Below are 21,447 nucleotides of genomic sequence, written 5' to 3'. Positions count from 1 at the left end.
GGAAGGCCAAGAGCACAGCTGTCATCTGGGTGTTGGCTCACACCCTCTCCACTCTGTCTCCAGGGTCTCGGGGGCCGCTTCTCTAGGGGTTCACCAATATGGTTAGTTCTGGTCCAGGAGGTTCAGGGCACAGTTTAAGCTGGAATACAGTGCCGGGGGGCAAAGCTGAGGCTTCAGGCACTCTCCTCCCATATAAGAAACGCTATTCTTTGATCAAAGTTTCAAATTTGGAAGAAATCAACCTAGCATATGGCTCAACTCTCAGAGGGAGCACGAGAGTATGCTGTTGACCAGGCAGCCCTACAGAGATGCAGAAGAGGGTATGTGTCACCCGGCCCAGCGGCGGGGATGACCTCAACACGGTGCCGGCCAGATGGGGAGAGAGTGGGGGGTAGGAGGGGCTTCCTTCCAAGCACCACCAACCCTCTGGGTAGCCAGGGCCCCCCCCCCACTTCCTGTGAGGGAGCTTCCCTGTGCTGTGGACCCTTGGCTGCAAAGTCCTCCTGGAAGAGATGAGCACCCCGCCCACTGAACAAACAAAAGGAGCCGATCAGGAGCAGGGCTCACCAGAGGACCCTGAGGAGGCTGACTGCCCAGCTCCTCAGCACAAGCTGCAAACGGAGCCCCTTTGCCTGGGCCCATGGTGGGTGGAGTGCACTCTTTCTCGGGTCTGCTTCTTTCCTGGGGTCCATCTTCTCTCTCTGTCCTCCAGGAAGAGGCTGTATCTTGTCTGGAGTCAAGGAACAGAAACTTCATTGTACAGTTTTCCAAATCTCATGCCTCATATCTGAAATGGCGAAACTCCGTGTTTCTAGTTGCAGGCCAAGGCTGCTTCCTCCAGACCCTGGTCACTCTGGTCTGATCGCCTGCACTGCTGGGAGGGCCCTCGGAGTCCACTCGGCGAGATTCACTGAAGCCCAGGGGGGTGGGTGGGTGAGAGCAACCCCCTGGTTAATACTTCAAAGTGAGACTCTAGATTAAAGCAACTAGAGCTCTAACAACCATATGCAATGCGTGCACCTTGTTTGGATCCTGATTCAAATGTACCAACCGTAAGGAGACATCTTGGGATATTTCAAGAAAATTTGAATTTGGACTGGGTATCAGAAAACATTTAAGAACTTATTGTTAATTTTGATAAGTAAGTGTGGAAAAAAACATAAAAAATAAATATGTAAACAAATTTTTATATGTGTGATAATGGTGTTGTGGTTATATAAGACAATGCCCTCATCTTTTAAAAAGTATACCCCTAAGTATTTGGAAGTGAAATATGACATCTGGGATTTATTTGAAAATACTTAAGAAAAAAATATCATGATGGGTACAGCTAGGTGGCTCAGTTGGTTGAGTGTCTGACTCTTAATCTCAGGTCTTGAGCTCAGGTTCGTGATTTCAAGCCCCAGGTTGGGCATGGAGCCTACTGAACAGAAAAAAACATGATGAAACAAAGATGGCGTCTTAGTCCATTTGGGCTCCTGTAACAGAATTCTATAAACTGGGTATAAACAACAAAAATTATTTTTCACAGTTCTGGAGGCTGGAAATCCAAGATGGAGGTGCCAGCAAATTCTGTCTAATGAGAGCCCACGTCCTGGTCCATGGATGGTGCCTTCTCATTGTAACCTAACGTGGCGGAAGGGGTGAGTGAGCTCTCTAGGGTCTCTTTCATAAGGGCACTAATTCATTTATGAGGGCCCCACCCTCGCGGTTTAATCACCTCCCAAAGGCCCCACCTCCCAATATCACATTCAGGGTTAGGTTTCAACATACAAATTTTCATGGGGACATTAACATTCAGACTATAGGATATGGTAAGATGTTAATGGTTAGATCTAGGTGATGGGTGTATGGGATTCTATATACTACCCTCTCTACTTCTATATATGTTGAAAAACAATTATAATAAAAATTTTTAAGAATAGACTATTTTATCACAAAAGCTCACAAAGGACAACAAACACACATGTTTACCCACTCAGTGGTGACTGAATCCTGTAATGAGGTTCTTCATCCTCCTCATGGTCAGGAGGGGTTAGCTCTTGCATACAATAGGGAAGTGACGGGGCCCAGTCCAAGATGATCCGTAGGAGCTTTGGGGGTGCAGCAACACCCTCAGCCCCTCCGCCTGGCAAGAAGCGGGAAGGAGCTCCTCTCCCAGAGCAAATGCAGCCTTCTTTGCTCCTGCTGTCACTGGCTTTGGGGGCTGTGGTTTCCTCCTGTGTGTGCTGCATTGCTTCATGAGCAGTTCAGGGGCCTGTGTGTGGGTGGTGGAGTAGGACACAGGCCACTAAGTACTAGGTAAAGTTCTTGCTATTACAGCTCGAGATCATTCCTGCTGCCTTCACCCCCACTACCCCCCGCATTCTACACTGTCCCATCCTGCACTGACTCATTCACAGACATGCATCAGGGTAATCCTATGCCAGTCCCCTTGCGGGGCATGGGCGGGATAATGACGGTCTTTGAAGGGCAATGGAAAAGGCCTCCAGTTAGAAAAGTCAATGCGGGCCTGACACTTACTCTTTCCCTTCTTGCCCTAGGCATCAACTTCTGTGTTCTCATTCTAGGTTAGTCCATACTCTTTAGCCTTAACCTGGTCTTGGGAAGGAGAAGATTCTTTGCCATATTACTTATCTCCTCTTTCTGGAAAAACAAGAAAACCAATTTTCCCCCTTCTGCTTTGAAATATGCTGGGCATTCTGTTTTTCCTTATGTCCTTGAGTAAAAAGTAAGTGCCCTTTACTGGTGCTGGGCCATGCCTGTTCTTTCATTCCTTTTTTTTCTTTTCTTTTCTTTTCATTTTTATTCCAGCATAGTTAATATACAGTGTTTATTTGTTTCAGGAGTATAATAGAGTGATTCAGTGATTCCCTATATTAGTGCTCAATAAGTGTGCTCTTAATCCCCATCACCTATTTCATTCTGGTAACCATCAATTTGTTCTCCAGAGTTGACAGTCTGTTTTTTGGTTTGTCTCTTTTTTCCCCTCTTTGTTAATTTGTTCATGCGTTTTCTTTCTTTAATTCCACATATGAGTAAAATCATCTGGTATTTGTCTTTCTCTAACTAGCTTAATTTGGTCTCTAGATCCATCCATGTTATTGCAAATGGCAAGATTTCATTTTTTTGTGGCTGAATAGTGTTCCAATGTATGTGTATATATATATATATATATATATATATATATATATATATATACTGCATCTTTTTTATCCGTTTATCTGTCGATGGACACTTGGGATGCTTCCATAATTTGGCTATTGCAAATAATGATGCAATAAACATCAGGTGCATGTATCCCTTCAAATTAGTGTTTTTATATGGGGTGGGGAGTAAATACAATAGTTTGATTACTGGATCACATGGTAATTCTATTTTTAATTTGTTGAGGAACCTCCATACTGTCTTCCAGAATGGCTGCACCAGTTTGCATTCTCAACAGTGCACAAAGGTTCCTTTTACTCCGTATCCTCACCAACACCTGTTGTTCCTTGTGGTGTTGATTTTAGCCATCCTGACAGGTATGAAGTGACACCTCATTGTGGTTTTGATTTGCATTTCCCTGACGACGGGTGATGTTGAGCATCTTTTCATGTGTCTGTTGGCCATCTGTATGTCTTTGGGGAAATGTCTGTTCATGTCCTCTGCCCATTTTTAACTGGGTTATTTGGTTTCTTTGGGGCGTTGAGTTGTGTAAGTTCTTTATATATTTTGGATACTAACCTTTTATCGGATATGTCATTTGCAAATATCTTCCCCCATTCAGGAGGTTGTCTTTTAGTTTTTGTTGGTGGTCATACTTGTCCTTTCTTAGTACTGACCAGAGCACCCAGTCCTTTGGAGTGGAAAGAAAGGTCTCACATATAGAGCAAGTGCTCTTGCTAAAGACCTGCCCAAGTTATTGCCAACATATTTCATAAGTAAGACTGCTCTCACAGAAACACAAAATAAATTTTAAAAATCCTATTTATACTTTGTTAGACTCAATATTTGATATTTCTACATTTTAAATAGGTTCTCTAATTTTGCTTTTTTCCTTCCTAATGGTTTCCATCTTTGTCTCAATCATAAGTTAATGAGAATTACAAGTCTTACCAATAACATACGCTTTCATTTTTTAAATGTCTCTTCATTTTTAGTGACTAATAAGGGCACTGACACTGCACAGACTGAACTGGAGCCCCAATGGTTGTGGCGTCAGGTGGTAGCTATGACATTTCACTCGTCAGCGGGTCCGTGGAAGTCCAAACTCAGTCTGCAAAGGGCGAATGGAGAAGGTCAGTGTATACAGTTCGAAAGTGTGGGTGGTTCAAAAGCCGAATGTACAAAAGTTGAAAATGTTGCCCAGCTCCAACTAGAACGTAAGTGTCTTGCAGACAGGAATGTTGTCCATTTTGTACACAGTGGTATCCCAGTGCCTAGTGCTATCCCAGTACCGTCCTGCACACGGTAGATGCTTCATGCTTTCTGGATTCATGAACTGCCCGTGCTTTGGAATTCTTGCAGCCACTTGTCACATTGTACTGTATATGCCAGTATCACATTTAACTTCAAGATTGACAGTATCTTGGAAGCAGAAGGAAGCCTTTTTTCTCTTGCAACATCTACATCATCCATAACTGAGATTCAATAAATGCATATTGACCAGGTAGAAGTACCTTTGTATTGTTGGGAGCTAGCTAGTGATTAAACAGTTTAAAAACAAAATCCCTCACTGGTCATGAGAAAAACCATAGCTCATGCTACAGAAATGGACAATTGCTGAAGCCCCCAGAAGTTTCTCAAGTACTGTGTGGCAGGGAAGTAGATTTCCTGCCCCAGAAATCTGGCAAAAGAATTCACTTGAGGATTTAAGTCTGAGAAAAAAAAGACCCAAGAAAGGAGGCAGAGAAGGGGAGGTCTTTTCCAGGGCCTAGAGATTAAGGCTATTTAGATACCACTTAAGAAAGGAACCAGATGCCAGCCAGGTTTGTGCTTCGGTTTAACCATGTTCTCTGCAAAACTTGCTTATGGGAAGATCAGAAGCTCTGACGATCATTACTGAAGAGGATTCAGAGAAATTATCGTCTACTCCCGGTTGAAGAGAGAACAAGTCCTGATCTTTTTTTGGTGTCAACCTCTACTGAAATGTGCTGTTGTCAAATCAAAAAGGGGATAGATTCGAATTTTACAACTCTGATGAAAGTGAAATAAAAGGAAATCTGTATCATCTTAATCAAAGCATGTGCCACCTGAGTCGGCTCCCTGTCTCGTCCCTTGGCCTTGGTGACTCTCATGTGCTGGAGGTTAAGGGTTTGTTAAAGAAGATGGGTTTTGATTAAGTGTCACATTTAGTGTGATGTGACATGCTCTTTATCATTGCAAGGGAAGATTGGGGGACCAGGGGGAGCTTTATAGCTAGTTCCCAATATAAATTAGGAGTCTTGGGGAATGGGTACTTTGCAGTTGGCCTTGATCTTTCCAGGGCCCAATGAATGTGTGTATGTGAGAGTGTGCACATATGTATGTGTGTGTGTGTGTGTGTGTGTGTGTGTGCGCGTGTGTGTGTAGGGATGGCAGAAAAGTCAGTTTTCACGTGCCTGCGCTAATGGGCTGGTTACCCCACTTGGAGTTTGACTTGCAATTGTAACATAAGCCTCCAGCTCTAAATTTGTCCATGTTCTTGATATGGGGCAAAGTTCTCCCTGCTTTTTACTTCTTTGGAATTTCACTGTTGCTTAGGGAAATCTCAAGCATTCATTCATCCCTTTGGGGGGCAGTGACACAAATTTGAGGAGGGAGAAGCGGGAGGAAGCATTCCAAGTGCCACATGCCATTTCTAGCCAGAGGCCATGGCCGTTGCGTCCCCTGACTTCACCTAGAGAAAGGAGAGCAGTCAGAGCCAAATCCTCCTCCCTTCAAATCGAAGATGTGCTCCACACCTTAAGACTCAGATTCTGGCTTAAACTGGAGTAGTGAGAGCACAGTGAAAACGGGGGTACAGTAAATCCCCAGAGTGCTCATGAAGGCAGGGGGTGGGATTGAGGGAGACATCCCAGAAGGAACCATTCCCATCCAAAAGGCACCCCACCCCGCCTCCAGATCAAGTTTTCTAAAATATCACTTGTGGAGCTCCTGGCTGGCTCAGGGGAGCATGCAACTCTCGATCTTGCAGCTGTGAGTTCGAGCCACACATTGGGTATAAGTACTATTTAAACAAATAAACTTAGAAAAAAAAAAGACTCTCGTCAAGTCAGAACCCTTCCATAAATACCCTTCCCTTCCCTCCCATTGCCTTTATGCCACAAGAATAAAGGAAATCCATACCCTTTGTTCCAGCATTCAATGCCACACATCCTGGCACTGCCAAATTGGCCTACTTACTGCCTCTCAAATGACTTAGCTTTTATCTTGCAGCATTTGCTTGTCACTCCCCTGTGTGGAATGCCTTTTCTGTTTCTCTCACCTATGGCAAGATGGCGCCCATCTTCCAAACATTGGCTACGGCCCTTTCCTTTTTATGAGGGAGTCACAGCCCACTTGAGACAATGCCTCTTTTTATTCCAAAAATCTGAATGGAGCTTCTACTAAGTGCCCAGAACTGCTCTAGACACCTGGATTAGGTCACAGAACAAGACGAAGACACCTGCCTTCAAGGAGCATGCGCCGTAGTCATCAGGAGGATCGTGCGGTAAACTTAAAAGACAACTCAAAAATATTACTTAATGGTAACAGTTACTATGGAGAGAAGAAGAAGAAGAAGAAAACAGAGCAGGGTAAAGGAGATCAGGAGCTCCCACTGTTTGAGGCCAGGGGCTGGCTACAGTATTACAGGATGACCAGGGTGGGTCTCATAGAGGGATGTGTGGACCAAGAAACTAGAGGAAAATCCATAATGTCGAATAACAAATGGAAAGGCCTCCAGGGGCACCTGGGTGGCTCAGCTGGTTGAGTGACTGACTTCGGCTCAGGTCATGATCTCCTGTGAGTTCAAGCCCTGCATGGGGCTCTCTGCTGTCAGCACAGAGCCTGCATTGGATCCTCTGTCCCCCTCTCTCTCCTCCCCTCCCCCGCTTGTGCTCCTGAGCTCGGCTCTCTCTCTCAAAGATAAATAAACGTTTTTTAAAAAAGAAAGAAAGGCCTCCAATGTTTGGTACAACCAGTTCAGGTGACATTAAGGAAGAAGTTAGGCAAGGAATGGAGAAATGCTTAGGTTTTTATTGCTATGTTCAAAAGTAATTTTTTTTTAATTAGAAAAATTATTTACTTTTACTCCTTCCCTACATCTTACTGTTCAGGAAACCATCTTACAGACATATCTGCAATAATGTACTGTTCCCACTCTGTTTAAAGGCAAAGCAGCATAGGGAAACACCATCAGCGGTCCAGACTTCTCAGCTTATGGGATCTTGCTTCCTGATTTTACATGAAATCCTGAAACTTAGAAGTGTTTTCTCCAAAAAGGAGAAAACAGGGCATTGTAAAAGAAAAATCACTTTATTCAGTATTACAGTTTTAGAAATGGAATATGTTTTCTTTAAGGAACGAGAAACTTTTTTCTCAACTGTTATTGGTTTGTCAGTATAGGTCAGCAGGAAGAAACATTAACAAGCCTGGCTCTTCAATATCAAGACATCTAGTCCAAGCGATGGTATGCTTTCTTCCTTTTCAGAGATGCTTCTTTTTCTGGTGCTTTCCATCCTTTTCCACGTTTCATATTAGACGATCAGTACAACCTTTAAAACTTCCTGAACAAGAGCAAATCCATAGCCTCTGATTTCTTCCCAAAAGGCTTTCCAACCCGTGACTGTTCCAGCCACCAAACAAACCAACAGGACACAGAAGAGCCCAATGAGTAGAAGAAATCTCCTGAGCTGTGGGATGTTGGGTGCATTGGATTGGTCCAGCATTATGAAACAGAAACTTCCCCACTATCCATTGTAAACAGGAAGCTGGATGCAAATCCTTCCACACTATATTGGCCATTTACTCCGTAAGCCAAGAAAGCTGCTGGCCTCTGACACCCATGTTCATCAGAGACAGAGCCAACGCTAGGAGGTTCTGCAACAACACCATCAATTGTTCCTCCCACGACGAGGATGTCAGAGGCCACCCGCAGGGCTTACACCATGGTGGTCCTGCACCCAGGGCGACCTCTTCAGCTTCAGATTGGGACCATCCAGCACAAGAACAAGACTTACTAGTTCAAAGTGTCCGTGTTGGTGGTGGCAGGGGCAGCTCTCAGCCTCAGGCCCACATGCCACCTGGAAGCAGCTAAGGTAATTTTTTAGACATTAAAATTACAAAAGCATTAACTGGCGATTGCTTCTTGATATGGAAAAAATAATAAATACACTTCAGAAATTGCAGATACCCCTTTGCTTCATGAAAAAGTCCCTCCCTGTCTTTCTTCCCCTTTCCCTGACTCAGCGATTCTCCTGCTGCTTGGCTTTGACCCTCATCACAGACACTTCCCTGGAGGCTTTCTAATAACCGGCCCCTGGGGGACGCTCTTCCAGCTGCAGTCATACTTGGAGACAACCTAGCTCTGGGATGGAATCTGGAGCCGGGTCTACACGCTTGCACTTCCTTCCCATGAGTCTTTGCGCGAGTTCCTCAACCAACCTGTGTTCGTCTGTAAAATGGGGTCTATCTTAACAGGGTTCTACAGCTCACTTGAGATAATTCTTGCAAAGCATTGGGTATAGGGCCTGGCCTAGAGCTGACCCGCAGATGACTGCTCACCTTTGCACCTCTGGCCTCGGGGAGCTGGGGGTGAGGGAGGGGTGGTTGTGCCTCCTGCCTCCTGTCTCCTGTTAGAGCTTTCTTCCTCTTTCTGCAGGAACCCCGAGAACTTCATAGCCCCTGCTGTCTGTCTCTCATCCACGCTGTCTTCTGCCCAGCCCACAAGTGGTAAGGTTTCTCACAGCGCTCTCTGCCCATACTTCCGAAGCGGGCTCCTCACAGCCACAGCCACAGGCACAGCCACAGCCACAGCACTGACTTCTACCCCACCCCACCCCACCCCATTTATATTGGTGGCCACCACTCGATTTCTCTATCCCAGCTCCTCTCCTGCACTCCAGACTGGTGTATCCTCGTACTGGGTGCCTCTGCCTACCCAGAGGTTCAAATCTGCCCCACCAGCCCTAGGCTCTACCCCCATCCCTCCATCTCCAGAGCTGGGTCTGTCTTCCCACCCCTCCCCCTTCCTGCTTTGCCTCCTCACCTCCAGGAGTATTCCCGCTGTTAAGAAAGTTCTTTACAAAGTAGCCCCTGCTTTCCGAAAACTCTCAGGGCAATAAATGGAGGCAGATAAGGACAATCTCAAGAGGAAAGTGGTTTGACTAAAGGAAGCACAGTAGTTAGGTAAGAGGGCAGGAGAGAAGCCTACCTGGCCTGGGGGTCAGCTCCGACTTCCTTAGGAGAGCTTGGGGAGCCAGTGTAAGATGTTTCCCAGGAACAGACCTAAATACATTTTCATTTTGGAGCAGGGCAAAAGTGGGATGGGAGGCCTCTTAAGAGTCGCTATTACCTGAGGGGAGAAATAAAGATTGCTTGGCCCAGGGGACTGTCACTTGTGAAGACCCCACCTTACTTGGAGTCAGGCATAATACCACAGGAGGCACAATTATATTGCCCTTTTTGAGAGATCTCTCATAATTTTGTAGGTTTTTTTTTTTTAATTATATGGCTACCAGAAAAGAATTTAATATATATCAACCATTATTTCTCTCAAAGGCCATAAAGAGTCAGAAAATCTTGAATATAATAAAAATTAAACCTATAAATTGCTCTCCAATTTAATGAAATTTTTATGAAATCAAATGTTAACAATTAAAGGATCTAATTTACATTTTGTAGCCATTGCAATAAAAAATTGTAAATTTTAATTTTGCACTTCCCGTATTTTTGAACCAACAGTCCCCCCCCGCCCAACACCCTCAGATTTCAAGTGTTTTGGTAGGACCTTGGCACACTTGTAGCCCTAGTGATAAGCTTAGGGGTTCTTCCTGGGTCATCAGAACCAGACCTACATCAGCCAGAACGGAGAGTGTAGTGGGCTTCAATATGCTCCCCGCACAGAGGTGACTGTTTTCAATGCTTCCATCCCCCCACAGCCTGCAATGGTGACATTAGGCACCAAAACCCAGACTGGCAGGAGTGTAGGGGATTTGGGAGAAGCAAAGGGCAGCACCCCCTGAGACTGAGTGAAAGGCACATGGCTTACTCTTCAAACATGACTTCCTTGACCAAAGTAATACAGACTCATTGAGTAAAATTTGGAAAACAGGAAAGTAAATATACTGCCCATAGTCCTGTTACCCAGACATGAACATTGATCACTTTTTTATCTTCTCGGGATTTTTTCTGCATAGGGGCGTTCTTTTTTTTTTAAACATAGTTATAGTTGTGCCTATAATTTCACATCCTGCTTTTCTTACTACATTGTGTTTCCTTGTGTCATTGCTCACTTTAGTGTGCTATATAATAAGTGCATAAAATGTCATCACATGGATTTATCAGCGTTTACTGACCTATCGCCCTATAGTTGAACATTTATATTGCTTTCAACATCTTACTCTTATAAATTTTTTGTTATTATAAATGACATTGCAATGCACGTGTGCACGTAACCCTTTGTTTAATGTTTATTTATTTATTTCGAGAGAGAGGGAGTGCATGCACACACAAGCAGGGGAAGGGCAGAGAGAGAAGGAGAGAGAAAGAGAGAATCCCAAGCAGGCTCTATGCTGTCAGCACAGAGCCCAACGCGGGGCTTGATCTCACGAACCCTGAGATCATGACCTGAGCCGAAACCAAGAGTTGGTCGCTTAACCTATTGAGCCACCCAGGCACACCCACATAACTCTTTTTTGACATTTAGGATTATTTCTAAAGATAGAGTCTCAGAAGTGGAATTATGCAGCTAGCAAATACAAATGCTTCTAAGATTTTTAAATTCATATTGCCAGATCGCTCCCCAAAGAGGGCTGTATTAATGTGCACTGTCACTAGCAATATGTGAAAATTCCAGCTTTGAGATGGCTTTCCACTGCACTGGCTATTATCACTAATATATGTATATATAATATGTAAAGTAAAATATAATATAATATATTATTATAATATAACCTAAGAGGTAGAAAGTGAACTTGTCTTCTTATGTAAAATTTTTGGTGAGGCTTATCATACATTCAGAGAAGTACACAAATCATAAGTGAATTTTTACAAAGTGAAGACTTCTAAGTAACCAGCACCCAGATCAAGAAACTAAACGTTACCAGAACCCCAGAAACACCTGTCATGCCCCCTTTGACCCCTCGTCCCCCACGCGAGGGTAATCACTACCCTGACTTCTCATACCCTAGGTTAGTTTTGGACAGTGGCACTGTTAACAATTTTCATTTTTGTGGTTACTAGAGGAGCTAACCCTTTTTCCACGTATTAGTTGATGAATTGAGTTCCTCTTTTGTAAATTATCTTTTCAAGTTCTTTGTCCAGGAAATAGTTGATTATTAAGCAATCTCCTAATGTCAAGTTCGGCTAAAGTTGGACTGTAGTCATCTGGACGCTGTTCAAAACTGAGGAAGTGTGCGTGTGCGTGCGTGTGTGTGTGTGTGTGTGTGTGTGTGTGTGTGTTTATGCTCCCAGGAGCTCACTCTGACCATACTCTTACTTCATCATGCTTCTTTCCTGCGAGGCAAGGTGGCACCTCTGTAGGGAACACCTGGCAGGGGTAACTTTTCAGTGACAGAGCTGAGCCTAAATAGACTCCGCTGTTCTTTCAGTGTGTGTGGGAGTTACAGAAATAGGTCACTGGACCTTTTTAAAAATAGAACTGACACATTTGGGGAAAGCATTGTTTCTGCTGAGATAGCATACAGTAGGAGATGAAATGATCTCTACAGAGTAGATGAATTTAGACATTTGGTATAAAAAATAAATATCTTTAATGGTAATAACTCACAAGATATATAATGTCTTTCGTAAGAAAGGTCAATAAACATCATTACCTGCACAGCCTACGGAAAGGTTTCCCCTTCGGTTCTAACGTGGGATCTTCTGAGGTGCAAGCAGCAGCTTGCTGGCCCCCGGCCGGCCCCACCTGGCAACAGCTGTTGATGGAAAGAGAAGGGCCACACCGTCAACTGCAGTCAGCATTTGTTCCCCCACCAAAGCCAAGACGTCCTGTCTCAGTGGGTTTGCATTCTCTCCGCTTAAGTTATGAGACAACCCCCTGCTACCCGTGTACCACTATCTGTGCTACAAAACAAGCGGGGACAGCGACCGCTGCCTGAGTGCAGCTCCATTCCAGCCCTTCCAATGGCTTGACCAATTTGTGGCAGGCCAGCCCCACATCTTTGCCCACAGGCTCCCCAAGAGCCGTGTAAGGGCCCAGGTCTGCCCTTGGGGGGCCCTTTTTGGCCCTCTCCTGAGACATCCTCAGTAAGCTCTCTCTGGCACACCCAACCTGCCGGGTTCAGAAGCTCCATGCACTTAGGGGACAGACACTTCTGTCTTCTCCAGGGATTCCCGAGGAGCTGCTGACAGTGCCATGCTTGGGCTCCACTAATGAGACAGGCAAGATGTTGGCCGGAAAAGCAAAGCTTGGGGTTACTACGGGGAGCACACTTTGATTCAGCCCCAAGGAAGGCAAGGAAGGCAAGGAAGACACAGAAGGGGGTTGGTTGTCCCACGAGTGGGGGTGAATGAGAGCAAGGGAGGAGGGGACAGACACCTGTGTTTCAGGAAAGTCTTGGCAGCGGGGGGGAGGGACAGGGCTGATAGTGCCCAGGCAAGGGAGCAGCGGCTGTGAGGGGTGGGTGGTGGCGAGCAGGAGGGGACAGGGGTGTGAGACATTTCTCAGAAGTAGAACACACGGGCAGGACCTGAGGACTTTGACATTGGCACCAAGGGAAAAAGAAAAGTCCCAGATGCAGATGCAGCATTTTCTAACAAGAACACAGTTCCTTTTTGAAGACACGCATCCACCCAATGAGCACATGTTGAGCTCTTGCCTTGTGTCAGATAGTTGTAGACTCTGGGAATGACATGGAATTCCTGCCCCAAAGGTGCTTTCACTCTGCCAGATGGTGGGTGGGCTGTGTAGACAACAAACAAATAAGCAGGGGGAAAAAAAGGATGATTTCCTGTGGTGATAAGTGGTCTTGAAAGATAATTTGTGCTTGGGGGGGGGGGGGTTGTGTGATCAGAGAGGACTTTTCTGAGGAAGTGTCATTGGAGTTGATATGAAGGAGCCAGTCAGGGAGAAGAGCCAGGTCAAGAACATTCTAGATAATCAAAATTGCCTCTGCAAAAGGCCCTAAGTAGGAACACATGGCACATTTGAGGAACAGAAAGAAGACCACTGTGGCATGACGAAGAGTTTTACAACACAAACTTGTTTTCTATTTGCTGCAAGGCCACTGCCTTAGAGTTTCATCTTTGGTTTCTAGACACTCCACATCCCTTCTAGACCCTTCTCTCATCTCTTTTCTGTCTCCCTCCAGACCAGCTGCAGTAAGAAGTGAGACCAGTAGCTATCAATCCCATCTGGGAGTTGCGGAGGGACTAGAACCAGTTCAGTCTTTGTAGAAACCAAATGGGGAGGAAGTCCTGGGGCCAGCCTGGCTCCTTTTTTCAGGTCCATAATTCTTAACCACTTTTGAACTATGAACCCCTTTAGTCACCTGATACAAGCTGTGAAAAAATACAAGTATGTGAAAAAATTACCTTATAAACAGCAGATTAGCCTATGAATACAAGTCTTATGACCATTGTATCTTCCATAGAGATATATCCATATATGACAAAATGTAACCATAATGATAATAAAAATACATTTGCACAGTGTTTTTTACTTTCCCCACACATTTCCACTTAATATCCTTTTGTCCCATTGACATCCTTGACACATAGGTAGGAAAGGCATTTGTTGTCCCATTTTGCAGATGAGGACACAGTGATAGAAGGCTAAGCAGCATGTGTGCAATAATAGGGCCAGTTGGCTGTAGCTTTGGGACAAGAACCAAGGTCTTGTCACTCCAAGGTCCAGGCTCTCCAAGAACAGGTCATGCAGTGACCATCTTGACTTCTCTTTGACTTCTTTCCCCATGCCCTTACCCCAGGGCCTGGAGACACTCACAGCAAAGACAATCTTTACACATACAACTCAGCCCACATTGCCCTCCTGGTGAGGAATCATATGGATATGATTCTTCCATAGTGATATGGAAGAAGTGATATTTTCTAACACAGGCAAAGAGGCACCGAGTCTGATTATAGAAGTCAAAATTGTGTGGATGGAGGGGAACTTCCCGCTGGGGCTTCCTTTTGGCCAGTTAAACTTAGCGAGTCATTTCCTTTTTCTTCTGAAGACTTACAGCATTTCCTCCTACAGTCCCACAGAAATGAATCTCAAGGAGTGCCATCTAGTGGCCCGGACTATAAGGATCACCGATTATTTTCCCCTCACCATCCCACCCCCACTCCATGGGGCCACCTTGCTGATCAGAAAATTGGACCCATGCCTCTTACTATCCACCAGGTTAAACACCTGGTGTTTAGAACAGTGTCTAAGTGTCTGTAACTCTCTCCAACCAGGATTCCTTGGGTCAAAAGGAGGCAATGTGGACCTCCTGAAAGAGAAACAGGTGAAAACCCATCAGACTGGTTCAGCTCCGGCCTTCATCACCTCCTTGGCAGAAGGGAAAAGAAGTCTCACTACTGTGCCTCACAGAACAGAGAGAATTAGGATATCAGGATAAATGGGAACCCAGTCCAAATGCAGCCCACCTCCCAAATAATGCTTTCTAATGAAAAATAAAATATCCAGATGCAGTAAAAGAAAATATTAGTAAATTCAGCAGCAGTTTTTAAAACCCTACTTGGGGCACCTGGCTGGCTCAATTGGTAGGGTGTGTGACTCTTGATCTTGGGGTTGTGAGACGAGCCTCATGTTGGGTGTGATTACTTGAAAATCAATCTTTAAAAAAATTATTTTAATAAAAAGAACCCCAAACCCTACAAGTCAAAACCACAATGAGATACCACCTCACACTTGTCAGAATGGCTAAAATTAACAACTCAGGCAATAACAGATGTTAGCGAGGATGCAGAGAAAGGGGAATCCTCTTACACTGTTGGTGGGAATGCAAACCGGTACAGCCACCATGGAAAACAGTATGGAGGATCCTCAAAAAGTTAAAAATAGAACTACCCTAGGATCCAGCAATTGCACTAGTATTTATTTAGTCAAAGGATACAAAAATACAAATTTGAAGGGGTACATGCACCCTGATGTTTATAGCAGTATTATCGACAATAGCCAAACTATGGTAAGAGCCCAAGTGTCCATTGACTTATGAATGGATAAAGAAGATATGGTGTATATATACAATGGAATATTACTCAGCCATCAGAAAGAATGAAATCTTGCCATTGCAATGACACAGATGGAGATAGAGTGTATTATGCTAAGTGAAATAAGTCAGAGTAAAACAAATACCATATGATTTCACTCCTAAGTGGAATTTAGGAAACGAAGTAGATGAACATAGAGGAAGGGGAAAAAAGAGAAAGGGAAGCAAACCATAAGAGGCTCTTAACAATAGAGAACAAGCTGAGGGTTGATGCAGGGAGGTCGGTGGGGGATGGGCTAAATGGGTGATGGGTATTAAGGAGGGCACTTGTTATGATGAGCACTGGGTATTATATGTAAGTGATGAATCACCAAATTCTACTCCTGAAACCAATATTACACTATATGTTAACTAACTAGAATTTAAACTAAAATTTGGGAAAAAAAAAAAAAACCAAAGAAACAAACTCCTGCTCTATGGCAAAAAAAAAAAAAAAAAAAAAAAAATAGCATGGTGAAAGAAAAACTTTGCCACATTTATCACAGATACAGGCTAATCCGTAATATTAGGAATATAAGGAGCATTAAAATATTAAGAAAAAGAGGCCAAAATAAAGGCCATATATGAAAAACCTGCAGCTAACATCATACTCAATGCTAAAAAATAGAGCTTTTCCCCTAAGATCAAGAACAAGACAAGGATATCCACTCTTACCACTTTTATTCAACGTAGTACTAGAAGTCCTAGCCACAGCAATCAGATAAGAAAAAGAAATAAAATGCACCCAAAATGGTTACGGAAGAAGTAAAACTTTCACTATTTGCAGATGACATGATACTGTAAATAGACAACCCTATAGACTCCACCAAAGACTACAAGAACTGATAAATAAATTCAGTAATGTTGCAAGATACAAAATCAATATACAGAAATCTGTTGCATTTCCGTACACTTACAGTGAAATTGCAGAAAGAGAAATTCAGAAAACAATCCCATTTATAATTGCACCAAAAACAATAAAACACTTAGGAATTAACTTAACCAAGGAGGTGAAAGGCCTATATTCTGAAAACTATAAAACACTGATGAAAGAAACTGAAGAGGACACAAACAAATGGAAAGATATTCCACACTCATGGATTGGAAGAACAAATATTGTTAAAATGTCCATACTACCCAAAGCAATTTACAGACTTAATTCAATCCCGACCTAATACTAATTTTTCACAGAACTAGAACAAATAATCCTAAAATTTGTATGGCACCACAAAAGACCATTGAATAGACAAAGCAATCTTGAAGAATCAAGCCCAGATATCAAGATATACTACAAAGCTGTAGTAATCAAAACAGTATGGTACTGGTACAAAAATAGACACATAGAGGCACCTGGATGGTTCAGTTAAGTGTCCGGCTCTTGGTTTCAGCTCAGGTCATGATCTCACAATTAGTGGGATTGAGCCCCGCATCGGGCTCCACACTGATAGCACAGTGCCTGCTTGGGATCCTCTCTCACCCTGTCTCCCAATCCGTCCCCCGTGCGCATGTGCTCTCTCTTTCTCTCTCTCAAATAAACTTAAAAAAATAGACACATAGATCAATGGAACAGAGCAGAGAGCCCAGAAATAAACCCACAATTATATGGTCAATTAGTCTTCGACAAAGGAGGCAAAAATATGCAATGGGAAAAAGACAGTCTCTTAAACAAATGGTTCTGGGACAACTGGACAGCCACATGCAAAAGAATGAAACTAACCATTTTCTCACACCCTACACACACACACACAGACACACACACACACACACAAAACCTCAAAATGGATTATGGAGTTAAATATGAAATATGAAACATGAAACCATAAAAATCCTCGGGAGCAGAAGAACTTCTCTGACATCAGCCATAGCAATATTTTTCTAGATATGTCTCCTGAGGTAAGGGAAACAAAAGCAAAAATAAACTATTGGGACTACATCAAAATAAAAAGCTTCTGCACAGCAAAGAAAACAATCAAGAAAACAAAAAGACAGGGACAATACCTAGCTGGCTCAGTTAGTGGAGCATACAACTCTTGATTTGGGGGTTGTAGGTTTGAGCCACCCTGTCCCATTGGGTATAGAGATTACTTAGAAATAAAATCTCTCTTAAAAAAAAAAAAAGAACCTGCTGAATGGAAGAAGATATTTCCAAATGACATATCTGAAAAAGAGTTATATCAAAAATATGTAAAGAACTTACACAACTCAACACCAAGAAAACAAATAATCCAATAAAAAAATAGAAGACATGAACAGACATTTCTCCAAAGAGAAACAGCCAACAGACACAGGAAAAGGTGCTCAACATCACTCTTCATCAGGGAAATGAAAATCAAAACCACCATGAGATGCCACCTCATACCTGTCAGAATGGCTAACATCAAAAACACAAGAAACAGGGGCACCTGGGTGACTCAGTCGGTTGAGCGGCCGACTTCGGCTCAGGTCATGATCTCACGGTTTTGAGTTCAAGCCCCGCGTCGGGCTCTGTGCTGACAGCTCGGAGCCTGAAGCCTGTCTCGGATTCTGTGTCTCCCTCTCCCTCCACTCACGCTTTGTCTCACTGTCTCTGAAAAATGAATAAACTTAAAAAAATTTAAAACACACACACACACAAGAAACAGCAAGTCTTGGTAAGGATGTGGAGAAAAAGGAACCACTGTTGGTGGGAATGCAAACAGGTGCAGTTTCTAAGGAAAACAGTATGGAGGTTTCTCAATAAATTAAAAATAGAATTACCATATGATCCACTAATTCTAGGTATTTAAACAAAGAATATTAAAAAAACACTAATTTGAAGGGATACATGCAGCCCTATGTTTACATTGTTACTATTACAGCATTATTTGCAATAGTCAAATTACGAAAGCAGCCCAGTGTCCATCAATAGATGAATGAAGAAAATGTGGTACATATATTCACAATGGAATATTAGTCAGCCATAAAAAAAGGATGAAATCTTGCCATTTGCAACAACATGGATGGATCTAGAGGGCATAATTCTAAGTGAAATAAGTCAGAGAAAGACAAATACCACATGATTTCACTTATCTGTGGAACCTAAGAAACAAAGAAAAAAAGAGACAAACCAAAAAACAGACTCATAACTATAGAGAACGAACTGATGGTTACTAGAGGGAAGGTGGGGAGGATGTAGATGAGTCTTAAAAATATGAAAAGTTGGGAGGCACCTGACTGGCTCAGTCAGAAGAGCATGTGACTCCTTTTTTTTTTTTTTAACGTTTATTTATTTTTGAGACAGAGAGAGACAGAGCATGAACAGGGGAGGGGCAGAGAGAGGGAGACACAGAATCGGAAGCAGGCTCCAGGCTCTGAGCCATCAGCCCAGTGAGCATGTGACTCTTGATCTTGGGGTCATGAGTTTGAGCTCCACATTTGGTGTAAAGATGACTTAAAAAATAAAAAAATTAAAAAAAAAAGATGTATACTTAAAAAAAATTAATAAAAATATGAAAATATATTCAGCTTCTGGGGCACCTGAGTAGCTCAGTTAGTTAAACGTCCAACTTCAGCTCAAATCATGATCTCATGGTTTGTGAGTTCGAGCCCTACGTTGGGCTCTGTGCTGACAGAGCCTGCTTTGCATGTTCTGTATCCTTCTCTCTCTGCCCCTCTCTCACTCTCTCTCTCTCAAAAGTAAATAAATAAACATTAAAAAAAGATATTCAGCTTCACTCATAATGATATAAAGCATATTAGAGCTACATTGACATATTAGTGTTTATCAAATTATCAAAAATTCAGAAGTTTGGTAATATACTCTGTTGGCAAGGCTGTAAGGAAAAGGGCATTCTCAGCGTGCCTGGCTGACTCAGGCAGTAGGGCATGTGACTCTTGATCTCTTGTGAGTTCAAGCCCTGCATCAGGCATGGAGCCTACTTAAAAGTAGGGGGATCCTCATAATCATTGGTGGGAGAGCAGAACGGTACAACCCCTAGGGAGAGAATTTGGAAGGCCTAGCAAGACTACCTATGCATTTACCCTTTGATCCAGCAATTCTAATTCCAGGGATTCACCCTGAAAGTGCAGTGCCACAAACATAAAACAGTATTTTTATAAGGTTCTTCACTGTGAGACATTATTTATAATAACAAAATATTAGAAACAACATAAATGCTGACCCATCAGGATACTAATTGAATAAACTATGAGGACTTCACACAATGGAGTAATATAAAGCCAAAAAAGGGTTGAGGAATATTTCTATGAATTAATATGTGGTGATTTCTAAGATATATTAAGAGAAAAGATAAAGGTGTTCAATACTGTGATACAGCATCTTCCTTTTTTTTTTTTTTTTAAGTAATCCCTACACCAATTGTGGGGCTCAAACTCATGATCCTGAGATCAAGACTGGCATGCTCTACCAACTGAGCCAGCCAGGCACCCCTATCATGTTACATTTTGCATAAGAAAAAAAACACAGGAAGAATAAACCAGAAACTAATAAAAACATTGCTTATCGTGGATGGGTGGGAATGCAGTGGAAGGAACTTAAGGATGGGGATAAGACTTCTGAATGTACATTTTTATATATAGTTTTGACTTTTAAACCTTATGAAACTTTTGTAACTTTAGCCCTGTAAGTTAACCCTGTACATTCAGGGGCACCTGGCCGGCTTAGCTGGTGGAGCATGGGACTCTTGATCTTGGGGTGGGGGTTCGAGCCCCATGTTGAGTGTAGAGATTACTTAAAAAAAAAATCTTTAAAAAATAGTTTTCGAAGATTTGAAGAAAGCAAACCCTAAAACTAAATGCAAATAGAAACAAAGAAATCTGACTGTATATCAGATTGATAATGGAACCACACACACGCACACACACACACACACACACACACACACACACACAGATTTCATTTCAATGGTTTGTAAATACTGTCCGTGTATACCTCTAGTGGGATCATTCTAAGAACAGACAGAACTGCAAAGAAGTCTTGAATTTTTTTCTTAGAAGGCTTCTTTGAAATGGTATTGGAGTAGTAATTCTGAAACTATTTTGAGTACATTGTAGGATAGAGCAAATGATGAAATACATTGATGCGGTTGGGAATCAGGGTTCTCACTGTGGAGGAAGAGAGATACAGACATGGAATGGGAATGGAAGGAAGAACTCTATGGAGCTGGATTTGAATTGAAATAAATTTCTTTAAAAACTTTTTTTAGGGGTGCCTGGATGGCTCAGTCGGTTAAGTCTCTGACTTCTGTTCAGGTCATGATCTCATGGTTTGTGAGTTAGCGCCCTGAGTCGGGCTCTGTGCTGACAGCTCAGAGCCTGGAGCCTGCTTCTGATTCTGTGTCTCCCTCTCTCTCTGCCCCTCCCCCACTCGTGTTCTGTCTCTGTCTCTCTCAAAACTAAGCAAACATTAAAAAAATTGTTTTAATTAAAAACTCTTTAAATACAGTTTTTAGCTTTGTCCACTAAAGGGGTCTATAAGCAATGATATTCCAGTTGCACTATTCTAGTGGCCAAAACTTGTTTCTGAATGCCATTCTCCACTAAAGGAAACCTTGGAGAGACGGCTGATTCCGGGTCTGGGGCAGGGAAAGTACAGAGTGAGCCAGAAAGTAAGAAAGTGCACAAAGACTGATGCGAATGTATGGGAAGGAGCTCAGCTTAAAGGGACTTCTACTGACCAAATTTGGGATAATTAGTCTATCAGAAAGAAGTTATTATAGTCGATTATTTCACTCAGGTGGCTGTTGGCAGCCTCAGCAGATTCACATCCAAGATCACCCCTGTGGGCCTCTCCACGCAGCTGCCTCACAGCACAGCAGCCGGCTTCCCTCAGGACAAGTGAGGCAAACAGAGAGCTCCCGAAATGAAAACCACCATCTTTTTATAACCTAATTTCGGGAGTGACATTCTATATCTCCCGCCATGTTCCAGTCTTTAGAAGTGAGTCACTAAGTCTAGCCTGCACTCAAGGGGAGGGAGACAAACAGGATATGAATTCCCGGAGCTGGGGACAATTGGGGCCATCCTGGAGGCTGCCTACCAAGTAATCAAACATAATGACATCACCTATAATGGGACAGACTGA

General features: G+C 43.1%; 1 long non-coding RNA gene across 1 annotated transcript in view; it reads right to left on the bottom strand.

The window, feature by feature from the left end:
* Positions 1-21,447, bottom strand: part of LOC132671216 (uncharacterized) — a 35,657-nt gene that overhangs the window by 8,267 nt on the left and 5,943 nt on the right. Inside the window, exons 3-4 of the long non-coding RNA XR_009607009.3 lie at positions 12,000-12,101; positions 9,377-9,517 (exon numbers count right to left, since the gene is read on the bottom strand). This is a non-coding gene — a long non-coding RNA (uncharacterized LOC132671216). The remainder of the gene's footprint in view (positions 1-9,376; positions 9,518-11,999; positions 12,102-21,447) is intronic.

This window comes from Panthera onca, chromosome C1 (assembly GCF_046562875.1).
Source record: "Panthera onca isolate mPanOnc1 chromosome C1, mPanOnc1 haplotype 2, whole genome shotgun sequence".
In the NCBI taxonomy this organism is placed as follows: domain Eukaryota; kingdom Metazoa; phylum Chordata; class Mammalia; order Carnivora; family Felidae; genus Panthera; species Panthera onca.
This window is presented reverse-complemented; position numbering and strand designations above follow the sequence as displayed.